Source organism: Phyllobates terribilis, unplaced genomic scaffold, assembly GCF_046119375.1.
Source record: "Phyllobates terribilis strain yellow unplaced genomic scaffold, ASM4611937v1 Scaffold_11__3_contigs__length_659146591, whole genome shotgun sequence".
Taxonomy (NCBI): Eukaryota; Metazoa; Chordata; class Amphibia; order Anura; family Dendrobatidae; genus Phyllobates; species Phyllobates terribilis.
The window spans coordinates 362,378,848-362,395,963 of NW_027362771.1; positions in this window are offsets into that span (position 1 = coordinate 362,378,848).

The window sequence follows — 17,116 nt, forward strand, 5'->3', positions numbered from 1 at the left end:
AACATTGGTTGGGCCAGATTTTCTTCTGCCTAATGCCGGTCAACACTCACTGCTGCTCTGTTCCCTGATTTTGAGAGCCTGCTATATGGCCACTGTCCCGAAGAGGAGTTTGGCCATTACCTTGGTTTTGAATTGTATTAGTTAAACACTGATGTATGGCCTCAATTATAAGTACATGATTTATCTTGCTAAGGCTATAGGTTAAGCTTCCTGTTGATCCGTTGCCTCTATGTCGAATATCTATTAAAGAAAATTCTACTCCGTAATATTCGTAATATCCAATAATTTCCTTGATATCTACTAAAGAAAATGGCATTCTTTTTATGAATTGTATATATCTTTGCAATACAGTTCTTAGGCCCTCCCCCCTACTTAGATGTATGTGGTTACTGGAACAAGATATCACATTAAATATTTTAGACACACTCCTTATGATCCATAACATTCATTGTTAACATCTGCATGAGGCATTAGACTTTGGTAGCCGTGAATATGCAGCTATGGATTGAGAGATATCTGGAGTTGCTACTAATGCAATAAGACGCCCCAACTGTGATGTGTATATGTGCTAGGATGTGCGGAAACTCAGCGCCGCTCATCTCATTGCACAGGTGACCGGTGCCTGTGTGCGCAGCCGCAGGGTGAGGGGCACATTTGCGTTCCATCGCATACATTGGGATACTAAACCGGAAGTGGCGACATGTGTATCAGGGTGGCGCATGCACAAAGTCTTAGGACATATATCGCACTGTAGTTAGGGGGTCTAGAGGCCGGATACAACAGCAGTATGGAACACATATGTGTCCCACCGCTGACGCTATGCTATGAACCGGAAGGGCAATGTAAGGAGGGAAATATAAAAGGAGGCATGACTCTCAGGAGTACCTGTGGCATATTGTTCCTGAGGTGGACATAGAAGGACATGATCTCCCTATCACAGCTGCATTAAACCAATGACTGAATGAGGGTTTAATCTAAGTCCATGAATCTTGTTTTTGATATATCATTTTGATGTATGCTCTCCTGATGAACCCATTGAAGTGGAAACGCCTCGAGAAATGAGGCATACTATGGATTTCATGCTGAGTAGGGGTGGGCTAATTATGTACATAAGTCATGGCACCTTGGTGCAAAAGTGAACAGTGTATTTGCATAGATTGATAAACGGATATCTTATACATGACCACTCTCCGTCGTTTGATTAATTGGGACATGGCGCAATAAGAGATTGATATGTAAGATTTGTTTTTGAGGGCTAAGTGCAATATTAATACACCTTGTTATATGTTTTTTTGTATATGACCTATAGTCTACCTATGAATTATTGATCTCTTGTGTGCCTAGCTTTGTGGTTCTGTATCCTTTCCTAATATATATTTAAAATCTAGTGACAACTGATCTTTTCTACCCTATTTTTTCACTATAAACTGTTTAACAATTTTGGATTTCTTTGTATATGATTGAATAAACCCATCTCTATGGTTAAAAGAGAGTGACCAAAATTGTACTAATGGTCATTGTCTAGTTCATTACAGGATATAGCATATCTTTTTCTTGCACTTTTTTGTCATTCTCTTTACATTTCTCCTATCCTAGGGGATAATAAGGTCAGATAGGGAAAGTCGACGTCGATTGGGGGCGCCATTGCGCAGATTTAGGGTGCCAACCTCTTCAGTAAGGTAGGGCTTTTCTAGGACAACTATAGGTATTACGATCTTTTGTTTGTCTTATAGATACATGGAATTTCCTGTTTCCCTATGACACAAATCAACACAGTATAGAGAGACACTGATAATAAATATTGGATGAATCTGAATAAAGGACTATACCAGTATATGTATGCAGTGGGTTATCTCACATTTAGTCTTCTTAGACAAAGGTTTTTTTTAGATAAAAAGCCATGTTTGGTTTAATCCTACCTTTCTTCTCTCTGTAGGGCCATACAGGGTCAGACAAGGACGTACGAGAGGGGTGCCATTGCGCAGGTTCAGGGTGCAACCTCCACTGTAAGGTAGAGTAAGACTAGAGTTATAATAGGGATTTATCTACCATTTCAAACCTGCCTTGCATGATCTTGAATAGCATTTGACCATTTATTTGATTATAGCTGCTACAGTTGATACTAAAATATTTTAAATCATTCTAAATAAAAGTGATGTTTTAAAATTAGAATCCTTATACAGTGTTTAAGTTGGTGATTTTTGGTTTTGCTCTTCTTATAATAAGTTATTCACAATCGGTGAAAGTTATAGAAAAATTACAGTAAAAAGAAGGGACTTAGCGAATAAATTGGCCAATATATGTGAGCCCAACAGCCATTGTCAAGACGTACGTAATTATTGGGTCTCTGTCCTGATAAGACACCTTTCCTGGACTAAAAAGCCTACAATTTATGGGGCAGGAAGGAACCAGCTAATTAAAACCACCTAAGGCTGATGGGAGGTGGAGTGCATATGTCAGAGGAGTTTGCTGCAAACAAAAAAACTGACCAGCACATCCAAACTAGTGTGTACAGGTGCCAGCTACCTTCTTTTTACTGTAATTTTTCTATAGCAATATTGCAGTTTCAGTTTTTCCAATATTCCACATGTACATAATGCAGCATTTACCTTTTTTCCATGGCAGTAATGCAGTTCCAACAGTAGTGAAGCTACCGAGGGGTCAAAGGGTGCCGCCACCCCAGGCCCCGCACTCTGAGGGTCCCACCGAAGCTACACTATTTTTAACTGTATCAGCGTGCGCCGATACAGTTAAACTCTGCGGCAGAGCAGAGAGACAACTCCCTGCACTGCCACTATGGGGCCCGTGATCCGGGGGCCCCCCGCAAGTTCAACTGTATTGGCATTCTCCGATACAGATGAAAGCGATGGAGGAGGGAGCGTCAGCTGATGCTTCCTCCTCCATCATTCTTCCTTGGTGTCTGACGTCTCAGCGCGATGACGCCAGTATGTGGTGTCATTTACTCTGAGATGTGTGATGCTTAGAACACAAGCTGCCACCACCGGATCAGCGGGTAGCGAGGAGTAGAGGTGAGTATTGTATTTTAGTATTTTATTTAGAACATTGTGGGGGCAATTAAACTGTACTGAGGACTATGGGGTGCATTATACTGAATGGGTTGCATTATACTGAACGGGCTACTGGGTGCATTATACTATATGGTGGTGTATTATTCTGTATAGACTATGGGGTGCATTATACTGAATACGCTATGGGATGCATTATATTATATGGAGGTTCATTATACTGTATTGGCTATGGGGTGTATTATAATATATGGGGTGCATTATACTGAATGGGCTATGGGGTGCATTATACTTTATGGGGGTGCATTATGCTGAATGGGCTATGGGGTGTATTATACTGTATGGGCTATGGGGTGCATTATACTATATGGGGGTGCATTATGCTGTATGGGCTGTGGGGTGTATTATACTGTATGGGCTATGGGGTGCATTATACTGTACGTGTTATGGGGGTGCATTATGCTGTATGGGCTGTGGGGTGTATTATGCTGTATGGACTATGAGGTGCATTATGCTGTATGGAGGACTATGTGGGGGCCTTTAAACTATATGTAAGCAGTTATACAGTGAAGGTTTGTGTGGGGTCCATCATGCAGTTTGGTGGCCATTATACAGTGTGGAGAGGTGTGGGGCAATTATATTGTATGGGGTACAGTATGGTCATCATACTTTACGAATGCAATGAAAGAGAAATCTAGGGCTCCAGTAGGAGGAAAAATAGAGGGCACACAGTACCACACAGCAGGTGCAGTAATAGGGACACATACGGCAGCAGTGGCTCAGTATTGGGGTATCAGCAGGATAAGGAGTTTATGCAGGTTGGAGGTAGATGGAGATGGTGCCTGAAACGTGAGACGTCTAATGTGTCTGTGCTGTAATCTCTGCAGACAAGTCCTGGCTGGAAGAAGTTGCTGTGTCGGTCTGGACCAGATGGAAAAGATGGGAAAAAGTGAACGACTCCCCCAGAAAGAACATTAGCTGTAAGTCTCTATCTATAACTGTACTGTAATCATTTATATGTTCTGCAGAGCTGGTATCTACCACTATATGTCACCATATGGTGGTAATATCTATATTGGTCTTTGTATGGAGATTTCTTTTAGTAACAGCTGTGTCATCTGCTGAGGTTCTCCTACATCCACTAGTAGGGTGCGTCACCATAGCTGTAATCATGGTTTTCTGGTTAGGGGCCCACTCAGAAGTTTTGCCTCCCCTGAACTCAACCCCTAGCTACGCCTATGAGTTCCTATTTTCTAAATTTATTATTCTTGGTATTTCAGAGTGCAGCTATATATCAAGGACAACATTATCAAGGAGTTTGTATGTTCTCCCCGTGTTTGTGTGGGTTTCCTCTGGGTTCTCCTGTTTCCTCTCACACTCCAAAGACATAATCTAGGGAATCTAGATTGTGAGACCCAATGGGGACAGTGATGATGTCTGTAAAGCGCTGTGGAATTAATGGCGCTATATAACTAAGTAAAATAAATACATGAATATTGTCATACACAGCCAGACTTCCGAGACAGAAGGTAAAACATGGCTTAGTAGCATACTAACCATCTCTATAGCTGTATACACAGGGCTAAACCAGTAATTTTGTATGCCGATTAAGAAGAGATTAGGAAGCACTGACCATGCTGCCAGATCCAGGAAACATGTGATCGCTAGCTGTAGGGAGGGAACAGGAGCAGCTGGGTTGTAGGAGATCAGGTCAGCTGTACCATGCAGGCAGGAGGCTGAAATTCTCCTGCAACTGGTGCTAATATACCAACCTCAGTTACAGGGAAAATTAGAAATAACAAGAATATTAATATGTTAAAATGTCACTCAAAGGCCTTTAAGGCCGTATGGTGGGCATAATGTGTAAAATATATGAAACAATAAATGAAAAAAGCAAAAATAAAATAGAAAAAAAATTCATAAATAAAAAACGAAACTAAAAAAAAGAGACCCTGCCAGTCTGAATCACTGAAGAAAATATGTTCAATATCTAAAATTCATTTCTATGAAAAGGGGAATGCAATTTAAAAATGTTTTACTCATCCTTTGTGGGGAAAAAAAGTGAAAAATAGACACATATTTCCTACTTTTATTTATGATGATATCAACTAGAAAAAAGGAATATAAAAATGACATAAAAATTAAGCCCCTTGTGTTGCAAAAAAAACGGCAAAAATTTGAATATCTGAGCAAGAACATTCTTTTTAGATCTCTTAAAAGTGCATGTATGATAAAACCTGAACATGTGTATGGTCAGGAATAGGAGGATACATCCTGGGCGGAAACTGGTTAAACAGCTAGAATATTGATGGCGAGTAATCTTTATATATGGGGAAAAAAATGCTGGAGTGATTTTCTAAAAAGGAATCTGTCAGCAGGTTTGTCTGCAAATTTAAATGTTTAGCAGCATCGTGACTGAGAAAATGTAGCTTTAATCAGGTGAACGTTGATCCCGATTTTTGTGAGTTCTGTGACTCTGAAATGCTCTTGGCATTCTGCAGTAAGTGCTTTACCACATCTCTGCTCTGGAGTGACGGTTGCAGCATCCTTCTAAATGGTCGACCACATGCCCGTCCACATGCCTAGAGCGAGGGAACTCCTAGAAAGCATTTGTGGCTAGCGCTGTGCTCCAGATTAACAATAAACTGCTGCAAAAGCCCTACACAGAGGTACAACATGGTTCAACATCTTTTCAGGTGTCCCATCTAGAGTTGCCAGCAGAATACTGTAGCACTTTGCTGTTTCCATCAGTCCATAAATATTGAGTTGTAAATAGCAATATGCATTTTTCACCACCACCCTATCAAATCCCTCTTCATTGGTCGACTGCGGGTGTCTTGTTCTTTTGATCATGAGGGTCCCAGAATAATATAGGTGATAATTAGAGTTGGGAGAATTTATTCAAGTGAAGTTGACTTTTACAAAAATCACTATTCTTTTCCATATTTTTTGTAGTATGCTCAGAAGGAATTCAGTAAAATGGTCGCCACCATCTTGTTGAGCTGTACAGGGCCAGCAAAAGGTTAAAAAAATGAATGTCTCTGCTGCTCGTTGTCCCCCCTACGGTCCTCAACACCTCTACTTACCATCACGGTGTACTGACACCTCAGGCATCTTTACGCTAGGCTGTGAGTAGACCCTGGATGTCCCATTGTCTGGAAGTCCTGGTCTAGAGTGCTTGCTGTAAGGTCGTGGTGCAGGTCGTAACATCATGACTTGCTTCTTGACTCTAGACCAGGACTTCCAGCTGCGAGTAGGCTTGGGATATGCTTGGGATATTCCTTTGCATGCGCAGGAACATGCCAGGCCGAGTCAAGGCCGGAAGTCCTGGCCTAGTGTGAAGAGGACCGGGTTCCATCAGTGCACGCTGGCAGTAATGAGTAAGGTCAAGGATCTTGTGAGGGACAGAGAGCAGAATAAGTGAGAAGTGAGATATTAGTTTTTTGGATCTTTTTTTTTCTACATCTTACCTTTACTATGCTTTGGGAGTTTTATTATACTCCAATACTCCAGAGCTGAATGAAGGAAATTGAATTTGCTGAGAATAAATTCACTGTAAATGGAATGTCCCGGTAAAATCCATGCGATTTGTCTCTAGTGAAAAGTGTCATTATGGAAAAACCCTTTAAATGTTCATATTGACCAACCTCATCCCAACCAAGTGTATAATGGAAATATAATAATTTTATGACTTCTGCTTTTTAACAGACAAAACCATGTAAGATTGATTGCATGAATACTAAGATGCTTATTAATAAAATCCATTTACACAGTTTATAAAATGAAGTACAAGCTTTACTTAGAACAGAAGATTTCCTCAGTCTGAATAATGTCCTGTAAACGTTAGATTTATTGTAATATTTCCCATTTTTCTCCCCTGATAGGATGCAGCGGTGTTCGGCCATCCAGCTCCAGCACAATCTCTCATTCCATCAAGGAGAGATTATTATTCCACCATGTGCTCGGCTTCGGCAGCTTTGGAAAGGTCCTGATGGCGGAAGATACTTTAACCCGCCAAGAATTTGCTGTTAAGATCATCAGCAAAAGAGCCCTGCTAGCCGGAGGTGATAGGCTGGATGTCATGGTGGAGAGGCGAGTTCTTCAGCTGGCATCTGGAAGCCCCTTCCTCGTCCACGCGGACTTTGGATTCCAGACCAAGGTAGAATTGTGACTGCTTAGTGCTAAAAGGTTTTGCCACTTCTTTGATGTTGATGACCTATTTGCCTGAATAGGAGCCGTCCTGCAGTACCAGGAGTGACCACTAAACCTTGTTTGCGCCATATACTGTTTACATCCAACTTTTGGGAGAGATGGTAACAGCTGATCGGACCCTACCAATCTGATATTAATGACCTATTCTAAGGATAGGTACATCATAAGAGTGAAAATCTACAGACTTCACTGCTCAATGGACAATACCTCTGCTAGGGACAAATTTTACAGAGGTGTTGTAGAGGGTCCAAAGGTGATATAGAGGGTACAGAGGTGGTATAGAGGGTACAGAGGTGATACAGAGGGTACAGAGGTGGTAAAGAGGGTACAGAGGTGATATAGAGGGTACAGAGGTGGTATAGAGGGTACAGAGGTGGTATAGAGGGTACAGCGGTGATATAGAGGGTACAGAGGTGGTAAAGAGGGTACAGAGGTGATATAGAGGGTACAGAGGTGGTATAGAGGGTACAGAGGTGATATAGAGGGTACAGAGGTGGTATAGAGGGTACAGAGGTTATATAGAGGGTATTATTGTTCAGAACAAAATGGCTCTCTATAGTCTTGAATGTGGCTGAGCTGAAATACCAAGCGCAGCTCATGGGCAGCAGCACTTTTTTTCTGGAAGAAAAGTGAGTATTTTTTCTATCCTGAACAACGCCTTTATCCCCATAAAGAAGCAGCCGAGGCTGTAAGAGAGCAGCAATTTTCATTTTGTTTTTTCTTCTCTACAGCCTAAAAGCTGTGACTTTTGTATTCTTCTGTCACTTTTGCTGTTTGAAGATCTATATTTAATGTTGTATTTTGAATTGCAGCATTTGAGAGTGCACATATTGTATTGGATGACTTTTATTCAATTTGTCTTTACTGTATAATAAATGGAAATGTTCCATGTTACAGATGAATGTTTTTCTTGGTATGGAATACATGAGCTGCGGGGACTTTTACCAACTTCTACACAGGAAGGGGCCGCTTGACATCACCAGTGCCAGGTAATGTGTTCAAGGAGTTGTCCGGTCTCAGAAGAAAAGTCAGCAGTCACTCTACAAGACTGCAGGCTGCCAAATTGTGAGCAATGGTCCCGATTTCCCTGTATTCCCCATTCAGGTGGGCGATCCTTTTATCACACGTGTACAATTTACATACTTGTGATCACATGTCGACTAGTCTCACCGGCTTCTTTCAATAGGAGAGAATTGAGAGACGTTCCCGAGTATAGTCGGCATATAAGCATAAGTATGTAATTTTCAGACATGTATTCCCGAGACTGCAATAGTGACAGTATGCGCTTTTTACACGTCACGATTCGGCAGTCACATAGAGTGACTGCAGACTTTTCTTCTGAGATCACATAACCCCTTAAAAAAAACTCTAATCCACGTTGTATATAAAAGACCAGTTAGATACTGAAGGTCACAGTGTTACTTCCACTACTGACTTGTCGGTCCTGAGAGTCTCTCTACTTCTGAATGTGGAAATACTTTATAACAGTCTCTTCAGGAGCTCAGATTCATTCTGATTGTTGGGTAAAGTAACTGAAATGAAAATGCTTAGTGTAATGATAGAAAATGGTCCTATGAGGGAATAATATAGAATAATGCTCCTATTGACTAATATGAATTCCCAAGTTTACTTTCTATGGGATCTGATACTTATTCATTTTCTCTTTGTCAGATTCTATGCCGCCGAACTAGTGTGTGGGATCCAGTTCCTCCATTCTAAGGGCATCATCCACAGGTAATGTAGTCAGTGTGAGGCTGGGTCACACCAGCGTATAGTCTCTCATCTAAGAGAATCTGGATGATTATGCACATCACACTTTCATTAAACTCTGAACAGAATTAAATTAGAGTGTGATCAGTGTGATCAAATTTATTTTTGATGACGAGAAGATGGAAAAAAAAATCTCCATCTTCTCCATTCTGTCAGTCCTTGGAAATCGGACTGCACTCAGATATCATCCGAGTGCAGTCCGATGTTTTCCATGGACTCTTTGACTTGCATGGCCGAGTGTGACCTGTTCATTTGATCCAACTCGGGAATGCTGCGATCGGTGAGAGGAAAAAAATCGCACATGTACACGGCCCATAGAATGATATTGGTCCGAGTGCTATCCGATGTTTTGTTGCATCGCATTCAGACCGAAAATATGATCATGTGCACGAGACCTTAAAGCTTAGCTGCACGCAGTCCCTCCACCCTGGTGACCTGCAGACTGATGCCCTGTATCTGGTGTCTAGTAGTCCTATATGGTATCACTGTCAGGAAGCTGCAGCTGAGCGGCCGTCACATGTAACACAGTGATCCCTACAGTGGTACAGGGAATACAGTAAAGGAGTTATCTCATAGGAAAGTGCAACACTAAGAGAAAATATGTTTATTCTCGTATGCCATCATTTCACCACAGATATAGGAAGAACACTTACTTTATACTCAGGTTACTTTTCTTTTTCTTACAGAGACCTAAAGCCCGAGAACATCCTGGTGACTGATACGGGCCACGTTAAGATCACGGATTACGGTCTTGCACTTGAGAACATGCACGGAGACCGGACAGCCACCAGTTTCGCTGGGACCGTGGGTTACATGGCTCCTGAGGTGAGAATAGAATGTTTTTATTTTTTGTATTTAAAAGTTTTTTTGGTTACTTTCACATTGATGAGCTTTATTTAGGCTAGTTCATCAATATAAAATCATTTGGGGTCCGATCACACTGATTAGCTGTTCTTACCTTTGGCGGAAACCTGATGTAAACAGAGCAGAACATCGCACCTCTGTACTGTTTAGTGGGTAGTACAGAGATCTGCAGATCAGTGGGACTGCTGGGTGTTGGCCCCCACCAATCTTATATTGATGACCTGTTCTGGTCATCAATATAAAAGTACTGGAAAACCCTTTTAAAGGATTGTCAATATATCACCAATCCCCAGAACAGGTGAAAAATGTGTGAACTCTGGGTGCTTCACTGCTATGTACCCCACAATCACCAAATGGGAGGAGCAACGTCTCCTATTCCTCCTAGCCTGCATGTCTACATGGATAGTGTATAACACTGCTCCCCCTGCGGCTGTTAACCTGTTAAATCTCGCTTTCAATCTCTGACAGTGGCATTTAACACGTGCCGGGCGCGCTAACAAGGACGCGCTTTTTTCCACACATTCATTGGCACGCCCATGACATGATCACAGGGCGCCGATGGGCTACCATGACAGTCAGGGGTTTTTGAAGATCTCCGTGCTTGTCATGTCAGTACTCCTGTGAAAACCAGCATTTATCAAAATATAAAATTAATTAATCTGATCAGTAAAAGGCATAATGTGAAAAAAATCAAAACACCAGAATTACATTTTTTGGCCACTGCAACATTGTAATAAAATGCAATAAAAGGTGATTAAAACACTGTATCTACCCCAAAATGGTATCAATAAAAAGTCATTTCAGGGCGCAAAAAATAATCCATCACACAGCACAATATCCTGAAAATTTAAAGCGTTAGGGGTGTCACAAAGGGCGACACAAGCAAAGGGTTTTATTTTTACAAATGTCAGAATTTTTTTTCACCACTTAAAAAAAAAAATACTATACTTTTGGTATCTGTGTAATTGTACTGTCCTGGATAATCAAATTGCTAGGTCAGTTTTACCGAATAGTGAACATGGTAAATTAAGAAAACAAATTGAAATTGCACTTTTTTTTTTTGAAACTTCAACTCGCTTGGAAAAAATTTTCCGCTTTCCAGTGCATCACATAATAAAATGATTGGTGTCATTCAAAAGTACAACCCGTCCTGCAAAAAACAAGCCCTCATACGGTTAAGTGCATGGAAAAATAAAAAAGTTATGGCTCTTGGAAGAAGGGGAGGAAAAAACGAAAACAATGTACTTAACAATGTACTTAAACTTATGTAGTAAGACGTACTGTCATTGTCTATGGACTCACATAACAATATGAGTGACATATAAGTACGGTGACATACAAGAGGTAGCACTACTAATAATGCTTCTCTATGGCAGATCCTGGACAAGGAGGAGTATAATGCCGGAGTAGACTGGTACTCGTTTGGTGTCATCTTAAACGAAATGCTGACCAGTGAGTGTAACTACCATCCGTCACTCTTTGATGAATCTTCCTCCGGCGCCAAAGACATCATTGAACAGCTCCTCCAGGAAGATCCTGTCCAGAGATTAGGAGTCAATGGTAACATCCGAGAACACCCCTTCTTCCAGCGAATTGATTGGGTCTCAGTGGAAGCCCTTAGGATGGCCCCACCATACATCCATGTAGTAAGTATATGTACAGAATTGTCACATGCATTTGAATAAGATACTCTCCCACAATCTTTCATGCTTTTGGCTCTGTGATACATTATGTTTAATGTCAGGGTTGGAAAATTATTTGGATGGCGTTAATCTTTACATTACTATTATAGATGATCAGGCTGATTGGACAATTTAATTTATTAACGGTGCATGTCTCATCTATATTATTGCACTTCTTTCAGACTCTTTTGCAGGCTATATGCAGATAATTAACTAGTTATATATTCTGTCAGGTGCAAGCCATTTAATCTGGCAAAGAATTACATAAGCATCAGTAGCTGGAGCTAGAGAAGACAACCCTTCACTAAAAAAAATTGAAATGGGCTCTCCATAAGGACCAGTTCACAACATTTTGATAATTTTTTTAGACAGACTTGCAAGTGAATCTAAAGATTAGTTTACATTTTCAATAATACTTCTTTTTATAGCCTCCACTGCTGATTTTGCCCAGAAGAAAAATAAAACAAAAAAACAAGAACCAATTTTGTCAAAAACAAAATTGATAGAGCTGTCCCAATTCGGAAAGTTTCTGTTAACAGGTCAAAGTGTTCAGAGATGAAGTGACAAGTAATGATTGTACTTATTTAGAAACCTCTCGTTCTAACCATAATTGAGCTATTGCATGTAATTCTGCAACCTATACATGATGACACAGACGTATGATTGGCCATAGAGATTATTAGTGGCACTGCAGCTCATTGAAGTGATTAGACTTGAACTGCAATGCTTGTGGTGCTGGTTTTGATATTGTAAGATATAATATTTACATTTGAAAACATTCCTTTAATTTTTTTTCAATACTTCAAGTTGAGACTGTTTTGATTAGTCACCAATTTCACCATGACTTTTTTCTGCATTTTTTTCTGTAGCCAACTAAGCCTAAACCCAGGTTCCGCGCTTTTAAGCTTGACAAGATCCAAGCGGCAGAGGCTGCATTATCGATAACACCAGAGGACCAGGCTGTATTCAGAGGGTTTTCATTTGCCAACTAGAAAACCCTCAACAAGACACCAGCTCAATAATATCAGAGCAAGCTGTGTACCTGAGCTTCCAGAAGACCATGCAGAGAAGATCAGAAGATCGGATGTCCAACATCATCAGGGACCACCATAAGGATAACTAAAATTATAAGTATAGGTAAGTATAGGTAAAAAGGATAAGAATATTAAAAATTCAATAAAAAGAAGAAAAAAAAGATAAGGATAGGTAAGTAAGGATGCGTGTAAGTAAGCATAAAGTATAAAAAAAAAAGTAAAAAAGGATAAGTTTAGGTAAGATGAGTATAGGGGAAAAAAAGGATATCAATAGGTAAGAATTTTTTTGTATTTTTAAAATTCAACAAAATTCAAAAAAGGTTAAGCATGGGTAAGAAAGGATAAATATAGGTAAGAAACTAAAATTATAGGTAAAACAGGTAAAAAGCATAAGTATAGGTAAAAAAGATAAGTATTTTTAAAATTCGACAAAAAAAATAAAAGACATAAGTATAGGTGAGAAAAGATAAGTATAAGTAAGAAAGGATAAGCATAGGTAAGTAATAGTAAGTATAGGTTAAAAAGGATATGTATAAGTAAAAAAGATTAAGTATAGGTACGAAAGGGTAAATATAGGTAAGAAAGGATAGGTATATATAAAATTCAATAAAAAAAAGAAAAAAGGATAAGCATAGGTAAGTAGAGATAATAAAGAATAAGTATAGGTAAGTATAGGTCTCTTCAGAATTCACCATAGGTCTATGATTGAATTCAGATCAGGAGACATGCTTGCCACTAAATCATGTTCACTCTCTTCTCTTCAGAAATGCAATGATGACCTAAGATATGTGTTTTGGATAATAGTCATGTTGGAAAAGTGCACGTCTACAAAGGGCACGGGGTGATGGTAATATCTTCTATATCACTATAGAGCAGTGCATCTAAAAATGTATAATACCCTCAATAAATCTAGCTCCCCGACACCAGCAGCACTCATGTAACCCCACATAAGGACACAGTCACCACTATGTTTCACAGTAGGTTCCATGCATTTAGAACAATGAATTTAGAAGAATACATGGAGCCTACAGTGAAACATGGTGATTGCAGTGTTCTTATGTGGGGCTACATGAGTGCTGCTGATGTAGGGGAATTACAGTTCGTGGAGGGTATTATAAATTCACAGATGTACTGCTCTATATTGATAGATAAAATGCTACTATCACTCAGTGCCATTGTAGACATGCTCTTTTCCAACATGACGATCCAAAACACACATCTGTTGCTTTTCTGAAGAACAGGATGAACGTGATTCAGTGGCCAAGTCTTCTGATCTGAACCCAATCAAACAGCTATGGTGAATTCTGAAGACACATAATTAGAGCATATGAATGGGATAACAAAAATGGTGCCTATACATGTACAGATATTTTTACAATTTCTACCTAATCAGATTGACATCAGTCTCAGGGTACGGCCACACAGTGCGGCTGCAGACCACATACACACGTGGGGCAGAACGAGCACATAATTATTAAGCAACCAACCTTTTGTTTGTTGGTTGGGTGATCGCCTGCCTGTTTACACTGCACAATTATCGGAAAATAACTGTTCCTAAGAACGCCCATTCCTGATAATCGAACAGTGTAAGTGCCCCCTTAGTTAGACATAAGCTTTAAATAGTCTAGATATGAAGATAAGATAGAAATATAAGTATGCTATATGTATAAAAGGTGTGACAGGGCCCCATCCAGAGCTGACACTGCAGTGAACCAGGGATTAGCCGATCGCCAGTACTTGGGGTCAGGAAGGAATTTTTCCCCACTCATGGGGTTGTTTTGCCTTCCTCTGGTTCACATCCTTTTATGCAGTAAATCCTATTAATGGCACTGGATGATTAAATTAAACTAAATTTGATGATAAGAATAAAAATTATTAAACTCTATTCATTGCGTCTGTGTCTTCTTTATATTCTGCTCTCTCTTCTGATACTATTTTAATTTTGGACTGCTGTGGTGAATGTTACAAATAACAAGGAATGAAGAATTAATCAGATTTTTTTTGTGGGGAGCTGGTCCACATGATCTTGCTGCTGATTCTTTTCCATCATGACAGTGATGTTATGGCCATCTGTCATATGGCTTCCCAAGACTAATGTCACTGCCCCAATATGCACCACATCATCAATTATGTGTTGTACATGGGATAGGGAAAACATCATCAGCTACTTCTCTGTAACCCAAGTGTAGTCTCCTCCATTAAAGTTCCTGCATATCACAGATCATAGAGGACGGTCATATTCCATAGTCGCTTACTTACCCCGCAATAACTCCACACCATGCACCATTCAGTAGCCTCCAGCCCATCACAAATGGAAAGGTGGACCTGGTGCAAGGGGATGTAATGGGAATAGAATATATTAATGCAGCAAGAGATGTATTCAGTGGATAGAAATGGAAAAAGGAGGTGTCGTTGGCCTTACAGAACAAGGAGGTATAGTGGTAGGAGAAAGATGGTGGGAATGGGAAACCACAATGTAAAGTTATAATTGTACTAAGCTGAACTGGCTACATGACCCCAAACCTGAAAGTAAATGAGTGGCATGCGCCAAGGTTAATGGAACCAGAAAAAAAAACATCAAAGCAAGAAAAAAATGCATTGAAATTATTTTCATCACAAAAACAATTTTCAACACTAAAAGCAGGATAGAGAACACCCATCCTGAAAACAGGTGTGGACTATATAAGTGAAAACGGCATTTGTCAGACCTTTACAGCATATTCTACGGACACAAATGTTTAAGATGGGAATACATCTTAAAAGTGGATCTGTTAGCAGCTTTCACATTACGCACTGCAAAACTCATTATGTCTCTTAAATCTGATGAGACTGGTGTTGTTACCATGAAAATCAATATCAAAATGACAGTCTTTCAAAGATCACAACCTGAAAGGTCACGCAGATCCACCCACTGTTATCTTTTTGTCACGAACAGCTCTCTGCTGTCCCATACCATGCAGACAATTACGCGAATGACCGACGATCAACATGTGGCCGCAGGCCGTGTCCATTAATAGGCCGGTTATTGGGAAACTAACAGTGAGTGTATGGTCTATACACCTCCGATTCCAGCGAATGGAATATGTGTATATACCCTCGGTACGGTAACTGCTAATTCCACAATAACCCACGACTACTCGCTGCCACCATCAGTCTTTTATACAGACTGACTGGACGACTGATTTCAGGTAGCATATGGCTTCGTGGTGCAGGACAATTGCCCTGCAAACAAATGTGGAAAGGAAAATGACTTGAATCGGTTCTTTCACCATAGCAATCATGGTAAAATAGGAAGTAAATGAATAACATAAAAATGTTAACAGTGCCCTCACAGAGACTGAGGCTTACTACTTCCAGATCAGTTAAAAATGTAACCCACAGAGCATGGGGCAGAGTACCCACCCCTACATTAGAAGATAACAAATTTCAACCACAGAGCATGGGGCAGAGTACCCCTACATTAGCAGCTTACAAATTTCACCCTCAGAGCATGGGGCAAAGTACCCCTACATTAGCAGCTTACAAATTTCACCCACAGAGCATGGGGCAAAGTACCCCTACATTAGCAGCTTACAAATTTCACCCACAGAGCATGTTCCCACATTTATCCTACAGAAGCGAATCACAAATTTCACTCACAGAGCAGGTTTCCACATTTATCCCACAGAAGCTGATAACTAATTTTACTCACAGAGCATTTTTCCACATTTCCCTAAGAAAGAGGATTAAAAATTTCACACCCAGACAATGGGGCACAGTACTCCCACAGCTCAAAAATATCTTCTCTAGTAGCGTATGTTACAAATGCCGCAAATGAAAAGCTGGTAATATGATTTTGGATCGAGCTGACGGTCCGCAGCGAGGCTTTCTACCGGCAGTCCAGTTAAAAATTTCATCCACATAGCATATTTATACATTTCCTCCACAGAAGTGAATAATAAATTTCACCCACAGGCAGGGTTGCAGAGTACACACAGCGGCTCCAAAGCACATTACTCCCACAGATATGGGTTCAATAATACACACAGTGGCTTAAAGGCACATTACTCCCACAGACATGGGGAATACACACAGCGGCTACGCACGGTACTATAACAGACATGTGTGCAGAGTACACAGACAGTGTTTTTGTAAAACTGTGCACACGCAAAACCCAATGCTGTTCCTCAATACAGCTGCATCCTGTCTCTACGCTAAGCATAGTAGAAATAAAAAATAAGAATCTTGAACCAGAAGGAATAGGTCCAAGTGGATTAGGAGGTGGATGTGGTTGTGTAGGTAGAAGACGCGGAGGAGGAAGTTGCGAACACAGCTTTTTTTATTTGGGGAGGAGGCTCCCAAATGTAACAAATGGCAAATAGAGTTGAAGGCTGGCTGGGTGCGGCTATTATAGTTGTCTAGTCATCCAAAGGTATGGACAATCGTTTGGGATCCACGCCTGGTTCATTTTAACGAATGTTCATTTACCCACATTAGATGTGGACAGTCGGATGTCCCTGTATTTCACACCGTTGGTTGAATATATATG